Raw genomic sequence first — 21,461 nt, forward strand, 5'->3', positions numbered from 1 at the left:
CTACTCACAGAAATCATGGCCAACCAGTGAATTTGATTTTTACCCAAGCTAAATAGATGAAATAGTCATCATCTTTTCCTTCAACGTTCAATGATTTTGTTGTCAAATAAATAAAACGTAGCATTATAGGTGCCTTATATGTATTTATGTTGATATTTTTATTTTAGAAAGAAAACAAATTTAAAAAAGTATAATGCTACGTTTTTGCTTTCTTTCTAAAATAATTCATTCTTTAATAAATATTCAATCGAAGAAGAAACAACAAAAACAAAGAGAAAATGTAATTGGAAAACAATGCAAAAAAAAAAAAAAAAATACAATCGTTGTGATTTAGGGCTGCACAAGTCTTCACTGTTTCCTACTATTCACAAGTCCTCACCATTTCTTAGGTCTACAGTTTTTATTTTTTACTTTATTTGGATTTTAAATTTAAGGGTATTTATGTCTACTTAAATGAGATTTTTTTACATATTTAAATTTTTTATAAAAATTAATTTTTTGCTTTGATAAATACCCAGAACAAAGAGGCGAAGAGGAATTGATGCATATGGCGTCAGACATCTTCATCTTTTCCTATAATTCTTTTAATTTTTTTTAATATTATTTTTTTATATCCTAGTTAATGTTTATTAGTTATTTTTTTTTGTTTTTTTGGCAAAATTAGTTTGTTGTCCACTCCACGTGGCTCAAGTTTGGCCTACAGATTAACAGGGAGTGGACCCCACACCTGCCACATCTAAATATAAAAGAAAAATTAACAGAAAAATTAATGGAAGTCTGACATTGCAATATATTTGCAAAATTGATGTATGACATTGTAATTCTTAAAAGATGAGGTATAAAATTATTAAGCGACCTAAAATTAAGATGGTAAAATGTAACCCACAAATATATATACTTGATCTAGAACTTTTGCCGAAAACTTGACAAATCGGCTGGTTTCGTTCGTCATATAATCTGTAAATGCATGATTTTAATGGGTTTTGAATCTTGAATTAACTGAACCAAACCAAACGTTTCAAAATGTACCAACTACCTCAATGGTGTACTTTGAGAGTTGTTCCAAACCAATTGCCTCTCTTGTCAAATAGTAGTATAACTAGAAATTGATGTCCGCATGTTGATGCGGGATTAAAGAAACTATAAGTCATAGTTCTATCTCTACCTTTCCAAAAGCATTTAAATTGTTTTTTTATACAATCAGAAACAACACAATCGTAAACATAAAGTTAAGTTATCTAATGGTTAAAAACTATGTAAACTGCCAAGTAGCATCAAAAAATAAAAATTACATGAAAATCAAGGACTCACTTCAGCTTGGAGTTCACAGGATTAACTTAAGAAAATCTCCCCCTAAGATCCTTAGATATTATTTCTGCTATGTATACAGGTACCTGCTTATGAGAAAGAATTTAGTCATTAGGTATGTGTTCTATGGATATTTTATAAACTAATACAAAATTTGAAGAAGCAGCGGAGTTTGTTTGCAATTTGCAATTACCACATAGATAACAGAAGGCAGGCAGGAAAAGAAGAAGAGAGAAGCAGAAAACAATAAAAGAAAAACAACCATTTCAAGGAGAAAGAAATAGAATACAACAAAAGAAAAACAATCAAGGAAATGTTACTTTTCAATTCTTAATAATGTGATCCCATTGTTCAGTATAAAGATCAACTGAATTTGCCTGTTGAAAATTTCCAGAAAATTTGCTATAAAATGTTACCATACATTAGACTTCTTAATTGCATTCATCATATGTATATGGAGATGGGAAAGAGAAAAAAACCTTTGCAAATGCAATAGTGAATATTTCAGATAGCTACATTGTCTGTTTCAAGATACCAACATCGAAAAGAATGAAAAATACCTTAACAAATGCAGTGTATACTCAGAAATATGTAAAGTTCCGGAAAAAAGCATTATATTTTAGAAAATTGTGTTGAAATTTCAAAGTTGATATAACAAAGGCAGCACTAAAACACAATAATTTAGAACAGAAAAGGAAATGTACCTAAAAAAAGTTAACCGATGAAATTATGGAGAAACATGCACGAACCTTGGAAGTGAAAAATCGGCTGTATCTGGAAAGCCTTTTTGCTGAATTCTTTAACAATCTATGCGACTCAAACACTGAAGCTAAAAAGAAAGAAAAAACATTCATCAAGTATACTAAGTTTTAAACACAAACCAAATATAAAGTTGCATTTACACCATTGCAACGTGCTGTCACTCCGAAATTCTCATGTAAAACCATACAACACATAAAATAGAGTGAATGAACAGGAGAGAAACACTAATATAAACTAATAATGCCTAAATTACTTTTACAAACTCTCTATAATAGAGATATCCAGTCCAGTTTGTTAAATATTTTCGTCCCAAGGTATTGCACTATCTTTCATATGACTAATGAAAAATAAGCAAAATTGAAATGGTATGATAAGCAGAAAACAGAAGCCTGGATGGGAATGGGTACTCCTTTTATTGTTTGTTTGTTGAAGGGTTAATTACATTTACCATTTCACACATCATTCAATGTATCCATATGTAAATCTAACCCTCAATAATTTTAAAACGCAGTCACAGAAGGTGGAAAATGTTGTCCCAGCACAAACCTGCAAAACAAACAAACCAACACACAAAAAAAACCAAATGATCAACAATAAAATTTAGAAACCCTACCACATAAAATCGCAAGAACAACATGAAAATTACCAAAAAACACACATGGTCTGACAATAAACGCCTTAACACCAATGATGGCCTCAAACCCAAACAAAATTAGAAACTGAGGCCTATTTCCCCGAACTGGCTACCTACAAAATCTCCAACTTAAAAATACATGACATGATACAACAACCAACTTTCTAGGTGACACCATTTAAATGTTGCTAGTCCAAACGCAATAGTGTTATATTACGGAATAGAATATGATTTTAAAACGTTCAGTTTACCCACCAACCCATTGTCAGTCTTCCTTTTGCATATATGTCCTTCCCAAAGTTTCCCATATTATGTTCTCAAACTATTGCATCGGCGTATGGCTATCCTTCCAATTTGTAGACCATCTTCCAAATTCATGAAAAAAAAATAGATATATAAATAAAGACACTTAAAAGAGGGTAAGTAAACATTTTAATGAAGAGGAAATGTAGAAGTAGAATCAAATAAGCCACATTCCAACTTTCACAATTTAACATTAGAAAAATAATCATATAATCATGATTGGAAAGCTTAAATTTAGAAATGGTACGGAATTAACACTTCAAAAAATTCATTAAAGAAACTCAACAAAGGGTAGAATGTTTCTAATATTTATATTTTATACCAAAAATTAGTCTTCTGGAAAAACGAAAAAACACAAATCGGGACATGAAATATATAAAATTCGAACAATAGGTCAAACATAGAAAAGTCATTTAATGGTGATTGTTCGACCAAATTTTGTTAAGCAATCACATGGATTATGCGTGTGATAATAAGTATCATGTAGAGCAATGTCTGGCGCATAATTTCCTAGGACTATTCTAGTGAGTCTTCCTATAGTGAACAAAAAGATGAAACCTAAGCCAAAGCTAGATGATTGTAACAGTCAGATAATATACTCACTGGAATGTTGAGCTTCAATGACTCAACTATATACCAAATACTTAGACAAATATACACACACACACATACACTGAATACAAATATAGAAGGGCAAGTAAGAGAGTCCATGAATATCCATATTGTGTACCAAGTTAGTAAAAATATACTCCGACATGACCAGCTCAAAAGAAAGAGATTGCTTCACTCAATATTACAGATTTCAATTTATCCAGAAAAATGGTTCTTACACTGATTCATAACCTTAGATCGTCACTGTAAAGGACCAGTGCAAATTCGTTCCGTGTATTATGTGTGTAGATATAGAGACTAACCCAAAATTAAGACACTTTACCTGACCACCGACAAAACAAAAGGCTCAAAAATAGGATTTGAACTCGGATTTGAATGATGACTACTATCTCTCTCTGAGCTCAAAGCTGGCAATTAAAGAAGATACCATGAATTTTGAGACATGCAATTCAATTACAAAATAAAAGGCTAAACTTTTAAGACATGGAATCCGAAATTAAGCTTCACCATAGTAATATGGGATTGACTTAAGGCTTATTGAGGTTGCAGAGATAAATCAAAAATAATTTACCAAATAAATAAGCCATCAGTTGGACCATGATGTAATCATAGCATATATTATGCCCACATTAACTGAACATTGTTTGTAAACAAAATATGCAATGCGAACAAGCTTACACAAAAACCTTCTAAAAATAGCAAGATGTCATTTAATTGTGAAATAACAAAATTATAATACCATAAAAATAACTTATTGAAGACCCATATCCATTTATTTCACCCAAGATAATTAAAAAGAAAATTTATGTGCGAAAAAAAATCCCTAATCTAAAAAATTCAGCCCCTAATGTTACAGGCCAAAATTAATTGATGTGAAAAAAAACTGAAAACTGAGAATTGGGTTCGAGGATTTTACAGATGAAACATTAGAGTAGTGGACAAACTCCTATGCTTTTGGGGCCCAAACGATCAAACTCTGGAGCCCTTCATTTCTCAGTATTTTCTAGCAAACAAACTTTAAAAAGAACCCGTAGAACCCAGAGCAAGCATAAAGAAAGTCAACAGTGCAGGACATAAACGTTTGCCAAAATAAAAAAGGAAATATGTTTTCCTAGCTATATTTCAGGATATTATAAAAATGTCTCCCCTCTTGATATGAACAATATATAGTAATAGCTTGTCATTTGTTTAACAATCTATAGGTTTTAACAAACAATTAAAAGCAATCGTTTTTAGAGACGAAAGTAACGCTTCAATTGCATCTTTCTGTGTAATTGAAAGTAGAAAATGCGAAAAAGTTAGAATGTTTACTATTTAACCTGATTGGCAATGAAGATAAATTGCGGTATAAGGGCCTCATAAATTTCCCTACTTATGCTAAAAGATAATCAACAAAATCAACTTTCATCACATTTGAATAAATCATGGTTAACATATCATAGTTACCATTTCTTTCTATCATTACTGAGATTTGCAGATTATGAGACCAAATAAATAAAGAGACCAAGGAGAAATACCTTCGGCTTGCTTTCGGGTTTTACAACGGCTGAATGTACATTTCCCTTGACAACTTCATAAGTGCTACTTTGTATTTCCTTGTAGAAGTACAGGACTGGATAATTTCTGGCACTCGGTGCCGAATGCGGGCCTGCATTAGGATTCAAATCATCTGTAAATGGCACATGAATTGAAATCCCCAATTCCCCATCCACAAATAATTGGAACAAAAATCCCATCTCTGATTATATGATCATCCTAAGTTTTATTAAATCTACTCTACTAACATCTGAACATTGACAATAAGACCTTAACAACTTTTGAGCAACTGACAGTTGAAGAAAAAAATGAATTGAGAAACTAAGATATGTAATGCAAAACAAAAAATTCTGAAGGAAAAAGGTGGAACTAAGAAATCATGCCATCAAACAAATTTGAGGAAAAAAAAACAAAAGGAACTAAATTTAAGTTGAAAAGAGATGACAGTTGCTTACCAAAAATCCAAACAAAATCCCCAAAAATTTACGCACCAGAAACCCTAGGAATCACCATGATTGATAATCAATGCGCCACTGGAATCATCCACATGCCGACGAACTCCGATCTTCATCTCCTCCCAAAGTCAAAACCCTTTTAAATTCGCGACCTGATAACAAAATCCACCCAGAAAATCTCAGGGATAGGCGAAAATTCCCAAGAAAATTTCAACTATTGGCCAAGATGATGTTTTTTTCGATTTAATGGAGGGCTTGATGGTTTTTGAATTTTGTTGGTTTTAGGATGAGATTAAGTGTGAAAGGAATTTGTAATAAATTAATAATCATCTTCATATTATATATTTAACCCTATTCTTAGTATATTTTGGTTATTATTTTGGAAGAATTTGGATACTTTGAATTGTATTTTCAATATAAGACTTTCAACTTCTTCTGGAGCAAAACATAATCCAATGGATAAATTTTGAAGTAAATATATTGCAGGACGATCGTGAGTCAGTTAGCTTGGTCATATCAAAATATCAGATTTTTCTACCAAGCAATGATTTTCTGGCAATAAAATAAAAGAACAATGCACGGTGCTAAAATAGTGACGTTTTGGGCTTGAATTGCATTTTTGGAGCCAAAGATGACTTTGGATGGTTTCGTAGCCTTCTGGAGATGTGTTTAGAACATCCTGATCTTTAAAACAAACTATCTTGGGCCGTATTTGGAGGACTTTTGAGGCTAAAATGTGGCTGGACAGTTTCTGTGCAGTTTATCCTAACTTAATTAGGACCTTATGTTTTAATATATTTTATTATTAGTTAGCTTCCTAGTGGAAATAAGAGACTTGGTTCTCAGGGATTGTGCGACTGGCTTTTAGGGAGATATTTAAGTTTTAGTCAGCCCTAGTTTGGGACTACGCTTTCTTTTATGCAACTTTGGAGACATAGAGTAATTGCTAGGGGTTTTGGAGATTTTATACTTTAAGGTGTTTTCAATCATTTTCTTAATAATATTTTCTATGATTTCAATTATGAATGTGTAACTAATTCATTTTGCTAGGGTGAAGTCTTGAGCCTTAGCATGAATATGTAATTTTTATTTAATTGCTTATGATTGATTGCATGCATACTTTGAATTATTAAACACCGTGATTTAAACTATCTAATTCTCTTAATACTTGATCACTATTAGGATCTTTAGAAAAATAATTTGATTCAATTTTGGTCGGAAGGTTCCCTGAAATTGGCGCTGGCTTCTTGTGATTAATAATTGTAATTTCGCTTAAGATGAACACCACGTCTTAAGGGTTGCATGGTTTTTCAAGGGGTTTTCATAAAGCATAATGAGTCTCTCTCATGTCCAGTTTTGATCCGAACGTCTTGCATGTGTAGATCATAAGTAATTGGTAAAAGTTCATAGGATTGCTAGGTGATGGTGGATCCCTAGTGTTTTCTTTAATTTGATTTCTACAAAACTGTTTCCTTTTTCTTCATCTTTAATATTGCATATTAATTTCTTTTATTAATTAAATTCGTTTTATTAAATTAGGTCATAAAATTCAATCATCTGAACTTTTTGCTTTACAATAATTAATTGGAATTTGATTTGCTTCGATTTATTAATAATCCCTGTGGAGAACGACCTTGCGAGAACCATTTATACTACAATATCCTTGTCATTTTTGCAAGTATTATATGAGTTTTTAGCCCGTTTGCATGTGTGGTAAAATTCCCTATCAAATCGCTTTGTTGTTTGTGGTTTCTAAGAGAGAAGGACAGAAAGGTAAAGTGAAGAAAATCTAGTCGAAAGCTACTCGACCAAATGGAGTGAAAAACAACAGAAACATCAGGAAGCCACTCGATGCACAAAGAGAACTCGGTGATGGCAGACGCGTGGACACAAAGGGCGTAACCATCCTTTTACTGTAGAGAGGCTGGTAGAAAACGCTGAGAAGGAATTTTTTGGAGGGCATTTTAGCCCTCGCACTATCCGTGAACAGTACACGTTGGTTTGGGTTTTAGTATAGAAAGAATATATAATAGTATAATATAATATTTGATAGCTTTTTGTGCTGTCAAATTCAATTGCATCTTTTAAAAGGTAGTGCTATCCACACACTCATTTTTACTCCTCACTCACCCCTTTCAATTTTCAGCTGTTTGATCGAATAGATTGAAGAAGATCAAGAGACAAAAATCAAGAAGGGTGTGTAGGAGGTAAAAATAAGTGTAATGGCGATTTCCCTTCTAAAAAGCCACAATCTATTCTTGAAGCCCTAGCCACAAAAAACCAACATTTCCCTCATTTTTTTCCTTAGTGGCAAAACATCTTTTTCAATCTCCTATCCCTTTGTGAAACTAGAAATCACCACCACCTCAATCGACCACCATTGTGGATGCAATTTTGTAAAAAAAAACTCATTTGACGAAATTCCACTTGTAAGTTAACAAACACATGTTAGCCTAATTGACGAAAATCCTGAAAAAAGAGGGAAGGGGTGGGTCTACCAAAGTGCATTTGATGCCTAATGCAGAAAAGTAGTAGTGAAAAAAAAACTTGAGAGAGCTTTGAGTAGTAAGTGGTGATTACGGTTTCATTTGATTGACTGGGTTAGTTGTAGGGAAGGAACCTTAGCAGACAACTAAAAGGGGAGGCTACAGAGCATACTAGGCAGTCTTTGATGACGTAGGCCAATCTCTACAGTCCTGCCGGCTAGTAGTTCTAAAAGTTTTTGTTGGTAAGAACGCAGGTGCACCGAACACTCAAGGAAAAAGTTTGAGAGCCGGTGCCCTGCCACCATTAGATCGGGTATGGCCTGATGATAGGACGTATTATAGGCGGCCAAAAGATCCCTAATATGTGTCACGGATGACCTAGAGAGCCCATGGTCCGTTAGTAGCATAAAAGGTTAATTACCTTAGGGTATACTTCGTCTTATTCCCTTATTAGGGTAATTTTGTGGTCTACTCATAATGTTAAGAGTAAAAACCGTCATATTGAACATATAATCCACGTGTCATTTGCCTATTATGGTTAATTTAGGTCTACTCTATATATGCTGATGTTTAAGTGGGAAACAAAATTAAATCTTTGAATAGGCTTCCCAAATGAATAGGATTTTTCTTCCAAGACAAGGGTAGATTTGCTAGTCATGGAAGAAAAATGTTTTCTTTTCCCATAAGGATTTAGTATAAATAGTAGACAACCCTTGCTCGAATTCTCACAAATTCCTTATTTTTGAAATCCAAGATTTGTGTAGCGAATTCTTGAAGAAAAATCCCAAAGTATGAATTTCCCTATTCTTCTTTTTAAGTAGCTGGACTGAAAGCTGAGCCCAATTGGGCTTATCGATACTTGTTGTTGCATGCTGGTGGAGCCAACTGGTGCAAGAACCGTGAAGGCAGCTCAGTGCGGGTTGGACAAGCCCAGTTAAGCCATATCTAGCTGTAGATTTCTTTTTTTGTTTGAAATTTCAGCGTTCTTCCTAATTCAACCCATCTCCAGCATTGCTATCAATATAATCAATATTGGATCAAATTAAGGTCTTGTACGTAGTATTCTAAAATTTCTTCATTTATTTGGCAGGTAGAGTGCGATGTCGTCTTCAAAGAAGTTTAAGTTCTATTGTACAAGCAGGAGGAAACCTGCCCGTTAGAGGGAAATTTGCATGTTGTACAAGCATGCTTTCTTGACTTGGTTAGAAAACAACAACGTAGATTTCCCTACAAACGTGGGCGTGGAGTTGGTAGAGGATTACATCTGAAATTGGTAACAAGTGGAATAACTTACAATTTAAAATCTATATACATGCTTGTTTGACTAGTCAGCAACACTCATCAACTAAGATAAGATATGTTAGTTTACTCACAGCGGAAATAATCAAATTTAAGCCTAGTTTACTAAAATGTTCTTGGTTAACTAAGATCCATTTTAGTGCGCATTTGAACTCTGACAATCTTAGTTGCATGGACTTATCTATTTTCAAATAATGATGAACATATATCACAAGCAAAGGGAAAGATAAGTAAACTAGAAAAACAATAAATTGCACGGGATGTTTTTGGCCCACCTCTGGGTTAAAAAAACCGAGAACTCTCCACTGAGTCCAATCCACTAGTGAAATCAAGATTCTTACAAAGTAACCACACTAGATTAATTCCTAGATCTTTATCTACGGAGCAGCTTGTACCATTGTGCAACCTTGCCTTTCACGAGATGGACTCCTTCGGTCTTCATGAAGTGGCAGCTCCTCTTAAGCTCTTCACCTTATGGCACCGAAATCCAATCAACTTATGCAAATAATGTTATAACGAACTTGATGCAAATCTGAATCCAATGTCTAGTCAGTTTCACCAGTCAAACACTTGAAGGATGAAACCGACACGAATCCAACAAGAGGTTAGCTCAAAGATTTGAAACTAAAAAAGCTTGACCTAAAATAAGGATCAAAATCACAAGGACATTGTAGCCCTAATATGCAATGATATGGGTATTTAGTGAACGAATGTAATTTTATGGCTAGGATTTTCAAGTAAGAACAAAGGAGCAACTCCTAGCTGAAAACAATCATTCTTAGGAAATATCAATCTCCTAGCCAAGAGATAATGAAACTCTAAATGAAGCTTTTATAGTATGCTTTGTTTCAGACAAAGAAAGAGGATGGAAAGGCCACGTGTCATGTGCAAAAGCAATCAGAAAAGATCAAGGGCTGAAAAGCACTATCGGGAAAAAACTTGTCAGAAAGCCCATGTGGGTTGTCTTAAAGTGTGTGCCTAGCTTGTGTAACAGCAGCGAGAAGATTTGACTAGACAGAACCACTAGACATAATAAACTGGAAATAATGGCATGAAATGCATATATATGAACAAACCTTTGACAAGAGAATTTGAGCTATTGAAGTGATATTTCCAGCAGCATGATCCCAGAGAAGCAATTAAAACCTTAAAACTAACTAGAGCATGTGTGGTACAATTTACAACATTTGACAAGGAAAGCCAAACAATAAAACTAAATTTCACAACATCGATAGTTTGCCATGCAAATAAAAAAGGAAGATAAAATTTCATCCATTCTACATATCTTTAGGCTTCAAATTTCCAATCCTAGTATTGGTTAAAGAGGTGCTCTGCGCGATGAGATATGTGTCTACTCAGTGTTCTCCAAATGCGCATAAATACACGTTGAGTTTCTTGAATTTGAGCGAGCTCTTCGATCTCAAGTTGACTTTCTTGGAATTATTTTAGTTCTTTGAAATTAGGATATTCGAGAACGCGTAGTTGAAAGCTTCACATTATGAGGCCTCAGAAACTCCATGGCAATCCAAATTGCGAGGAGAATTTACTTTCTTTGCTCAGATCTCTAAGCATGAGTTAACTATAACTCAATTTTTGTATACAGTTGATTTGACAAAATTTCACCAATAAGAGAACAAACGCGGTTAGCCTGGATGATGAACACCCTGAAAAATATGAGAGAATATCCTCCAAAGGCTCTCTGATGCCTAAGTCATGAAATAGTAAAGAGAAAAGATAATTGAAAGAAATCTCAGTAGTGAGTGGCGATTACAGTTTTCTCTGATTGACTTGGCTATTTATAGGGAAGAAACCCTAACATGCAACTAGGAGGGGATGATGCAGAGCTTAATAGAAATATATTGTCCTTGACGATGCAAGCCAGTCTGCGCAGTCATTCCAACTACTAGTCTTGAAGGTCTATGTTGGTGAGAGCACAAGTGCACCAGACAACCAAGGGGAGATTCGGAGAATCGGTGCCTTGCCACCATTGGACAAATAATAGAGCAATGACCACATATTATACGTAGCCCGGAAAGCCCATGTCCCTTCGTGGCACAAAGCTCAATTACCTTAAAGCAGACATGTCTTATTCCTTTAAGGTAATTTTATGGTCTACTCAAGACGTTAAGGGTGAAACCCAAGGGCGGAAGGACCATAGGACCACAATAGTCCTAGGCCCACCCTGCTTTTGTTTATAAAAAAAAAAAAAAAAAATTAGTACTACTTATTATTTTTTATCACTTTTCCATGACTTTTTCACTTAAACCATTCCAATTTCCTAGACAAAAGATCTAGCCCTCTTTAAATATTTTAAGGATATTTATGTAATCTAGTCTAGCTCTAAAACCTACCTATTCCAACTTCCAACACTTCTATTCCTTTTCCCAATACTAAAAATTAGTATTTTATTATTCTCCAAGTTTCTAGCCGACTGCAGTCTGTCAGTCTGGGTTAGGGTTGATATTTGTGTATTGCTTTTCGATCAGTCTTCAATTTCCATGATCCTTAAAGGTATGAACTTCGAATCTCCAAAGTTGTCATTTTCAATTTTTTTTTTGCAATTAATTCATATATGTTGTCATCTACAATTGTAAATTAATTTAACAAATAATTGTTTTTTTTTTTTTTTTGCAGATTAAAGAATTCCATTATTCCATCAAAGAAAAGACATTGCAGTTCAGTTAATTGGTCAACAACCCAAAGTTTGTATTTTACTCTCAATTCCTCTTACAATTTTTTGTTTATAAATTATGATTAAATTGATGTTTTGCAATTTCTCTTAACTATTGCCTAATTTGTTTTAGTTTGTAAAATTAGCATATATATACTATGCAATGGTTTCAAAATATGAAAACTCGTTAAGAACAATTATTTTAATTATTGGGAATATGTAATATTATCAATGCTATGTTATTTTGAATTTTGGTTACTTTTCATATATATATACTATGATGTTTTGGTTAATAGTTTTGTAACTACTATCGATTTAATTTTTTTTAAAATATTTATGAGAGGTCCCTCCTAACCCGAAATCCTAACTCCGCCACTGGTAAAACCATCATATTGTGCATATGGTCCACATGTCATTCTTCCATTAAATCTGTCAATTTATGTCTCTGGAACCACTACCTTAGACCTGCTTAGCATGCCACTACCACTTCAAAGCCCCACCACCTCCTGTCGATTTGCTCCATCTGCCATAGATATGTCGTCAAAATTGTCAGAGCTTATCGCCTTAATGCCCGAACTGATAGAAAAATTGATAACTAACATGGTCATGGTCAGAGTCGGTGTCATTTTTGCCATTCCCTATAGTTCTTAGTCGTTGGTTTGAGGCGCTCAGTTTGGTTACCAAACTTAATCCAATGCTACTCTAACATATAGATTCTTAGAAGGAAACATTTTTATCCCGGCAACTTTCTTGCCGAGAAGAACTAGGCTATGTTTGGGTGAGGGAAGGAATTTAGGCTAGTGAAGAATAAATACACTACAAATCATTAAAAATGAGATATTAGAGAAACACTTCATGATAATGAACAAATATATGTTGGGGGAATTTACAAATGACATTTCTTGCTAACTTAAGCTCAATCTTTTAGAATTTGGAAAATGACATTTCTTGCTATCTTGAGCTCAATCTCTTAGAATTTGGAAACCCTCAGTTAAACATAGCTTAGATGTTGATTGAACTTTTTTGTCCTTGAGAATTAGTATTTACTTCCTCAAATTGGGCCACCAAGCCTTTGTAGAACTTTCACAAATTGGCTTTGGACTTTTAATGTTTTGGACTAACACACTACCCCTTGGCCCGAATCATTTTCCTTTCCGCTCCGGTCGAGAAAGGTTAAGGTCCGAACAACGTGTTATCTTCATACTTTGGTTGATATCGATTAAAACTTGAGATTTTTGTTCAAATAGTTTCTTCCCAGTGTCTCCATCTTTTGCATCTTTATCTGTCCCAGTCACGTTACCAAAGTAAAGCTTCAGGCTTTGGGGCTGCTCGTGAAGCACACAAGTGGGAGGAGAATGTGGCATTTTGTTAGTTTTAGTTGTTATGATATTTTACAAAAGGACAGAGCTTTCATACAAATAAGCAAGTATTAAGTACACTCGAAATGTTGCTACTTGATGTTATTATTCTAATTAAATTATAACACGTTTGTTTATCTTTTATTTGAGAGAAATTTAGAATTCTTCTTTGAATACAAATTGGTTAATTTTGTTTCTTGAATAAAAAAAAAAAATGTGGAGCAATTGTCCATTTTGTAAATTTTTGTAAAAACATTCCATAAGTTTTTATGTCTACGTGGCACACAAGATCTTAATTACGTGTTTTAATAAGTAGATTACATAGTTGATATATCTCACTTTAGAGTACTAATTTTTTTTTTTTTTTTTTAAATGTGACGTTATTTCACTTATTTTACCAAAAAAAAAAGAGGTTATTCCACTATTACAATCTAGTTAATTCCAATTACCTATTTTACAGGTCATTTTCTGTTAACAAACCTTCTTCTTGAGAAAATGATGACTACTGCCTAAAACTACTGGTGTGGAAGGCAGAATTGTGAATCTCTCATCGCTTGCTCATACAGATACTTATGAAGGAGGGATTTGATTCGACAAAATCAATGATCCAGATTGGTAAGTAATGGTTTGACTAATCCATCCTTTCCCATGTTTTGATTATTTATAAGCAGCTAGCTCTAGCTCATAGTTCTTTAACTCCATTTCTTGTGTCCTTCAGTTACTACTCCGCGATAAATGCATATGGGCAATCCAAATTAGCAAGCTTATTGCTTTCCAATGAGCTCTCTCGTCGATTTGCAGGTGATTCTTTTACCTATATTGTGTACATTACTCTCCTTTACATCCTAATTTCTATAGAAATGCCCCAACAATCGTTACACATATGCATCCCACACTAATTAAATCACGATCTATAGATTTTAATCCTTTGTAAGATGGCTTATCACCACTGATATCGATTCTTTTGATTTAAGTACATATGCATATTATGATAAAGCAACTTATATAAGGATGACAATCTAATTTTCTATTATTTATTGCTCAATCTAGTCATTGTAGTGCAAAAAAAAAAAAAAAAAAAAAAAAATAGGGTTACGGTCTTTGTGTTTCTAGGTGAATTCTTGACACTTCAATCTCTGGGCTCAGAAGTTGGTAACTTACGCCCAGAGGTCTAAACATGTGTGATCCCTACATGACTAGTGGAGCTGGGAGATGCAAAACTAAAACAACAAAGAGTAGATTGTCTTCGCCAAAGATGCATGGTTGTTCCTATTTATTAAGAGTCATCAATGTTTTCCTACGTACCCAACGATCATTAGGCTGGAGTGGCAATTTAGTATTCAATTTAGGACGTTGCTTGTCTCTCTTACCGCGCAAACGGTATAATTGTGGATATTAAATTTAACAATTAAAACACCCGTCATATTAGATGATACGTAAAATTGAATCACGCCCTGGAAAGAAAGCAAAATGTTGAAGGTGTTTTCTGACCTTCCCCATTGCTTTGTTTCCATTTGTTATCAAGAACCAGAGAGCCCTTCAGTTTGTCTCACAAATTCTGTCGTGTTGCAGAGAAGCTCTGAGCTTCGTGTGAGTTTCTGATTGGTTGTTTTCTGGGATTTTAGGAAATTAGTATCTTTTCATTGGTGACAGGAAGGCCAGGGCCAAGTGGGTTTGGATCAGCTTCCACTGCTGAGCAGGTTGTCGGATGTTGGACCATAATCCACGACTAATAGGTCTACATAATTAATTTAAGGATTGCTTGGAATATAAATAAGATTAGAATTTAGTTAATAGCTATAACTTGTACTCCAAGTAAAGTTAATATCTTATGAATTTCTTTAGGGAATAAGGACTCCTAATTCTATCCTATTTGGAATGAGATTTGGTGTATCAATTATTCTTGGACTGCAAGGAATCTTAATGACATTATTATGGGAAGATATTAGGGTTAAGTCCATATAAATACAAGGCTAAGGTCCCTGCTCACAACACAGAAACTCAGATGAACGCCCCATTAGTTCGAGTTTAAAGGAGTGTTGAGTGTGTAGAAGACTTTGGTTAACTAACATATTATTTTCATGATTACAATACGTTCTCTATTATAAGAAGAAGTCTGCATATGGTTTAATCTATTGGATGAGGATCCTTTCTAGATCCTCTTTGTTGGGATCCTAGAGATCCTCACATCATGGCCGTTCATAGTACATCATGCGGTCAGTTTTCATTAGATACTATTTGTGTTTAATTTTAAATAAATAAATTTAAAATGATTTCTGACTGCATGATGTACGATAAATGACTAGGATATGAGGATCCCTAGGATCCCCACAACTTGGATCTGGATCCAAATCCCAATCTATTCTGCTTGGCTCTGTCAAAGATGGTTCATCTTTACTACATGCCATGTTGACTTTGAGTACTCTATTAATCGAGTATCATCTATGGATTCTTCCAGGTTAGTGTTTGTAGTTGTTTATGAAATATATAAAGTTTAACAGTTGGTATTAGAGCAGGTCATAATACAACTAAAGATCTACTTGGTAAACCCTAAAAGTTAATGTCTTGAATCCATGACATGTTTTAACTTTTGCTCAATTTTCATACTCATATTTCACGGCAAAAGAAATTGGTTTTCCATGTGAATTGTGCTTTAACCTAAATTTCATATTGAAATATGAGATAGCTATATATATAAAACTTGTCCTTTGACTTGAAAGAATATTACAACCTATTGATTTTTTTTTTGTGCACATATAATTTGGGATGTTAAACTAAAAAATTTCTTAAAAAAGGCATTAAGTATATATATTCATCATGATCTGGAACTTCTTGAAGTTGGCATATGTATATATATTAAATAGCATAATAACAAGCCTTTTTTGCCACATACATATTTCAGCAAAAGGGGTAAACATGGTTCTTAAACCTGTTAATTTTCCTTTTTTATCTTTGTCGACATATATAATTTCGGGAATATAAGTAGGTATATATATACACATACACACATTTGTGTGTGTATGTGTCACAACCCAATAATTTATTTTAACATATGGTTAAATATGTTTTTTAAGTTCATTGTTCAAATTTTTAATAAACTACTTGTTGGAACCTGACTATTGCTCATTTTGTTCTCCTTAACATTCTCATAACTAGGTGAGGTTACATGAATACTTTTCTGGAGATATGTCCTGAGCTTTAGTAAAAATATGTATGTATTTATGAATTCCTTGATAGCCTGAAATTGGTAATTTTAAAATAATTTTGATTACATTTATGAAAATTTGTTAAGTTTACATATGCTATCCATGGTGCATGCGGCTTAATAATTCATATGCATATATTAAAGTTTCAGGTTTGATTTTAGTGATATACATTATTTTTCCAAGTATGATAAGTCCGGATTGCATTCGGTGAGGTATGTATATGGATAATCCATGTTTATTTCAATGGATTTTAATTTAAAGGTCATAGCCATGTATATGCAATGACTTAGTTTTCAGCTTCGACTAATGATATTTTATGACCTTGAATATATATTGCTTATGTTAAAGCCCATGCTTTGGAATTACGAGTTAATTAACTATTGTGACAGTAGTATGCAGACCATATTATTGATCTAATATCATGGATATGTATTGCTGTTGAAATTGGCTAAAAGAGGTAAAACCCTCGTTATGAAAATTAGTGGAGACCTCTGATCATGAAGCCTGCAAGATTGTGTATATCAATAGTGAAGCTAGGAATTATTTGGTGGGTGGGATAAACTAAAATTATTACCACAAGATCAAATGGTTAAATGTTTTTGTTACTTACATAAAGTTACACAATAACAAGCTTGAAAGCAATAATTTAAAGTAAGAAATTTAACTATGAATAAAGCAAGTTTCAACTAGATTTAACAAAGAAAACATTTAAAGTTGCAACTTATAATAGAAAGAAACATACAACATAAATCTTGTCATAACAACTTACAAATAAAAGAAAAAGTACCTATTCAAGTTGTGCCCTTCGATCCTTAATGGAATTGAAATCCTTTGTTATTTCTTCTGAATCAATCTTTTCGGTAAGCTTTTTTCAAGGTACACAACCATTGAATCTGCTAGAAATTCACACTCCATCTTGTTGTGAAGTCTTGTTTTAATAAGATTCATTGCCGAAAAACCTTGTTCAATAGTTGCTGTAGAAACAGGAAGAGTCAATACAAGTCGAATTAACCTATCAATCAAATAGTACCTTTTGGACCTCTTTGTTTCAACTAATCCCATCATAATTTCGAAGTAGTAGACATTTTTCGAAACACAGGATGATGCGGTACGTCTGATTCATAGATTTTCAACTCACATCTTAACATATGTAGCTCTTTTTTAGTGAAATCTAGAGGATAAAATTTCTCTGCAAGCTTGCAAATGTGATCAATGTTGAACGTCTTAAAAACATCTCTTGGTTTTAAAGCTAAATTAAGAATAAGAAGTTCCATTGCCTCCTCACTAAACCTATTATTTAGCTCTGCCAACTGAAAATCTATTGCATTATTGAATATATCAATGTGATAATGATGCTCAAATGTAATATGATCTGTTTGCTAACAAGAACGACCAGTTCCTACTTTGTATTGAGCATTCTTATCGGGCATATCAACGTCATGTTTCTTGTAGAATAAACTCACTTTATCAATAAAGGTAGCCCAACCATCCAATCGCAACTTCTGAAGGACATCTTTTGTAGTAGTGACTAGGTTCATAGCATTCAGAATGTCTTGTGATTTATTTTGCAATTTGTGACAAAGGATATCAATGATTCCCATGATCTCTTGCAATAGATGCAAGATGAAAGTAAATTCAAAAGATTTGATTGCATTATAAGCACCAGTAGCTTCCCTGCAAAGAGTTTGTAGCAGATCTATCATTCTTTATGTTCTCAAGTACTGTACAAGACGTGTAGTACATATGTATCAAGTCACACACTGAATCATAATGAGAACCCCAACGAGTAGCTCCAGGTTGATGTATAGTACCAATTCGATTAGCTCATCTTCTCGTCTCAAGTTCACTAGCACCCACCAACTCTTCAATGTTCACTATGTGTGCAACCTGCGAGAAGTAGTAATAACATTTACAATTGAACCTAATGAAGAAAAGAATAACTAGATAACAACTACTTCTTTTGATGCTGCAACTAATGCTAATTGCAGTTGATGAGCAAAACAATGCACATAATAAGCAGATGAACACTCTTTAATATATGAAGATTGTAGCCCATTCCACTAACCTCGCATATTACTCACACCATCATAGCCTTGACCTCGTAACTTGCTTATAGGCAACTCATGGAAAGCAAGGACTTTTTTTTATCTCCCTATCAAGGTTCTAAAAAAACACTAGGCACTAGTCGGGTGGCGGACTGGCGCCTAGCGCCTAGGCGGGTAAGCGGGGTCTAAGCGGGCACCTAGGTGGCCAAGGCGGATTTAGGTAAATTTCTTATATATCTTGTAAATAAGTGTACAATGATACTTACAAAAAATTATATTTGTATGAAATCCCTGAATAAGATAGTAAAAGAATAATACGTATCTAACAAGTCCAAAAAATCCATAGCACTTGATGCTATGAATTGATAGCCTGACAATCAATGTTTATTTAATGAGAAAAAAATTAATTTTTTGTCATGCTATTAATTTTTTGTAGATGGCAGCTAGTCTGCCCTTTGTCCTAGAACAGATGAGTGCTCCATTAATAGCCTGATAGCCTTTTTCCTTTAAGAAAAGTCAAGACTAGTTGTCCAAACTTGAATGGACAGAAACAAAAAAAAAAAAAAAAAATTAAATAGTTTAAAAGTGATCACATGGGTGTGGAAAGAAGTGAGAGAAACTAATTCTTTCATCTTCTTCCTCTTCGCAAACACAGACCAGAAACATGAAGTCTAGAAAAACCAAAAGCATTTATCCTTTCTCAAGTTCGAACACATAAAAAATTGAAATTCTCAGACTGCCTAGGCGCCCGCCTAATCCCTGTCCCGATTTTGCGTTAATCCCGGCGGTTGGCCACCGCCCAGCGCCTAGGCCGATTTTTAGAACACTGCTTCCTGTATAAAGTGTTGGTGCAGTAGTGTCTTCAACCCACACAATATCTAAAAATCATTCTCATAGAAAACCATCATTATCAACAAATCTTAAAATAATGGCCATTTGCTCTTTGTGAGCAGTATCATGTGCTTCATCAACAAGAATACAAAAAACACTATCCCCGACTTCTTCATGAATTTTTCTTTGTACTATGTTGGCGAGAATGTTCAAAACCTCCTTTTGGATCATGGGTGAGGAATATTTGGCATTTTTGGGTGCATTTTCTAAAACAGCTGCGACCACCTTATCATTAAACTTGGTTGTATGCTTTACCAATTCAATAAAATTCCCACGATTTTTCGAACCCACGGATTCTCATGTCCTCTAAAAGGACATGCTTGAAATGTAAGCCATCGAACACACTCAATTGTAGCCTTGAGTCGCAATCGATTCTTCAAAATTTCTTCTTTTGATTGTTGATTAATAACTTTGTCAACATGCTAAGATCGATTCATCAATTCCTCTACATGTGAAACACAAGTATTATGAAATGAAGATGGACCTCCAATATGAGAAAGAAATATACAATTCTTTCCGTCATTAACGCTTTTCCAATTGTTAAACCCATCAACAATTAGTGCCGAATGACTTGCTGGACTAGTCCCAAAAAGAAAGCATGAGAAACAATATACTCTATCTGTTGACGGAGAATATTCTAACCATGAAAATTGTGAAAACCAAGAATGCTAAAATTGACAATATTGTGATCCAAACTGAGATCTAGGATACTCAAGAAGTTTCAGTCGGTAAGGCCCAGCTTTGATATAAGCACATCGAACTTCATCTTGTTGATTAATAAGATACTCATGTATTTGAATCTGTTTCCCCAAGTCTTGTTCCAATTCCAAAGAATCATCATCAAAAACTTTTTCTTAAGGTTCAATTATATTAGATGTTTGGTGAGAATCATGAAGCTGCTCAGTTGGTATTGATGCGTTATCATTAGATGCAGAAGGTATATCACTCTCTAATTTATCACCATCATCTTTTTTTTTAAAGAATGAATCAATAGTTCTTAACCTCTTCATTGAACTTTAACCTAACAAATTGAACAACAATAATACAAGTTTATATAATAAATTATATTTCTAAGAAATCTATCAGACTATCAGAAAAAATATATTAAACTTAAAACTAAATTTTTATAGTACGAACTCTTAAAATTAAAGCAATAAACAAATCAAATCATCAAGACTTAAGAATAAAGTGATAAAAAAACTTACCTATTAATGAGAAAAATCAATAAACTTTCTCACTTGTATGCCTGGTTTCTGTGAACTGCAGACAAGACGAAAGCTTTCTGAAAAGTGAAAAATGGCCACTGTTATACCCCCCAAAAGTTGAAAATAAAATAATAAACTACTCATAGGAAACCTAAAATAATAAAATATTAAACCTACTTTTTAAAACCGGATGACTACTCCTAGAAAACCTAAACTAATAAAAAAAAAAGATGTATAGACTACTCTCTATAAACTAATCAAACAAAAAGACCTATAGACCTATAAACTAGAGACGTGTGTGTGTTAGTGTGTATATTATTTGAAATATAATATTATTAAATTTCGATATTGATTAAAGTAAATAATATATTTAATATTTATTAACTCTTGCTTTTTCTAAACGTAGTCATATTTTTCAAAACTTTTACTTATTGGGTGGGCTATAACAATTAAAAATAATAAAATAGTCTAAATTATTAGTATTTTTAACCTCAAACAACTAAAACTCTTCCTATCCTAGAACCTACCCTAGCCTTGTTGCTACCTCCGCCGTTGGTGTATATCACATATGTGATAGTATTAAAGCAGTGTATGAGACAACTATTGTTGCAAAGCATGTGAAATCATAAGTTTTAGATGTAAGTACATCCCTACAACGTGTCTAAATCACTTTTGTTTCATGTATATCTA

The 21,461-nt window shown here is 33.6% G+C and overlaps 1 long non-coding RNA gene across 4 annotated transcripts; it reads right to left on the bottom strand.

The window, feature by feature from the left end:
- Positions 1-1,132: 1,132 nt before the first annotated feature.
- LOC137746168 (uncharacterized) lies at positions 1,133-5,902 on the bottom strand. Of its 4 annotated transcripts, none has more exons than XR_011069773.1 (5): positions 5,611-5,902; positions 5,137-5,267; positions 2,960-4,026; positions 2,058-2,616; positions 1,133-1,394 (listed from the first exon to the last, which is right to left on the bottom strand). It is a non-coding gene; the product is annotated as an uncharacterized lncRNA (long non-coding RNA). The 4 variants fall into 4 exon arrangements; XR_011069774.1 differs by having other exon boundaries at positions 2,058-2,137; positions 2,560-4,026; XR_011069775.1 differs by having other exon boundaries at positions 2,058-3,069.
- Between the last annotated feature and the right edge of the window lie 15,559 nt (positions 5,903-21,461).

The sequence above is a fragment of the Pyrus communis genome, chromosome 9 (assembly GCF_963583255.1).
Source record: "Pyrus communis chromosome 9, drPyrComm1.1, whole genome shotgun sequence".
Lineage (NCBI taxonomy): Eukaryota > Viridiplantae > Streptophyta > Magnoliopsida > Rosales > Rosaceae > Pyrus > Pyrus communis.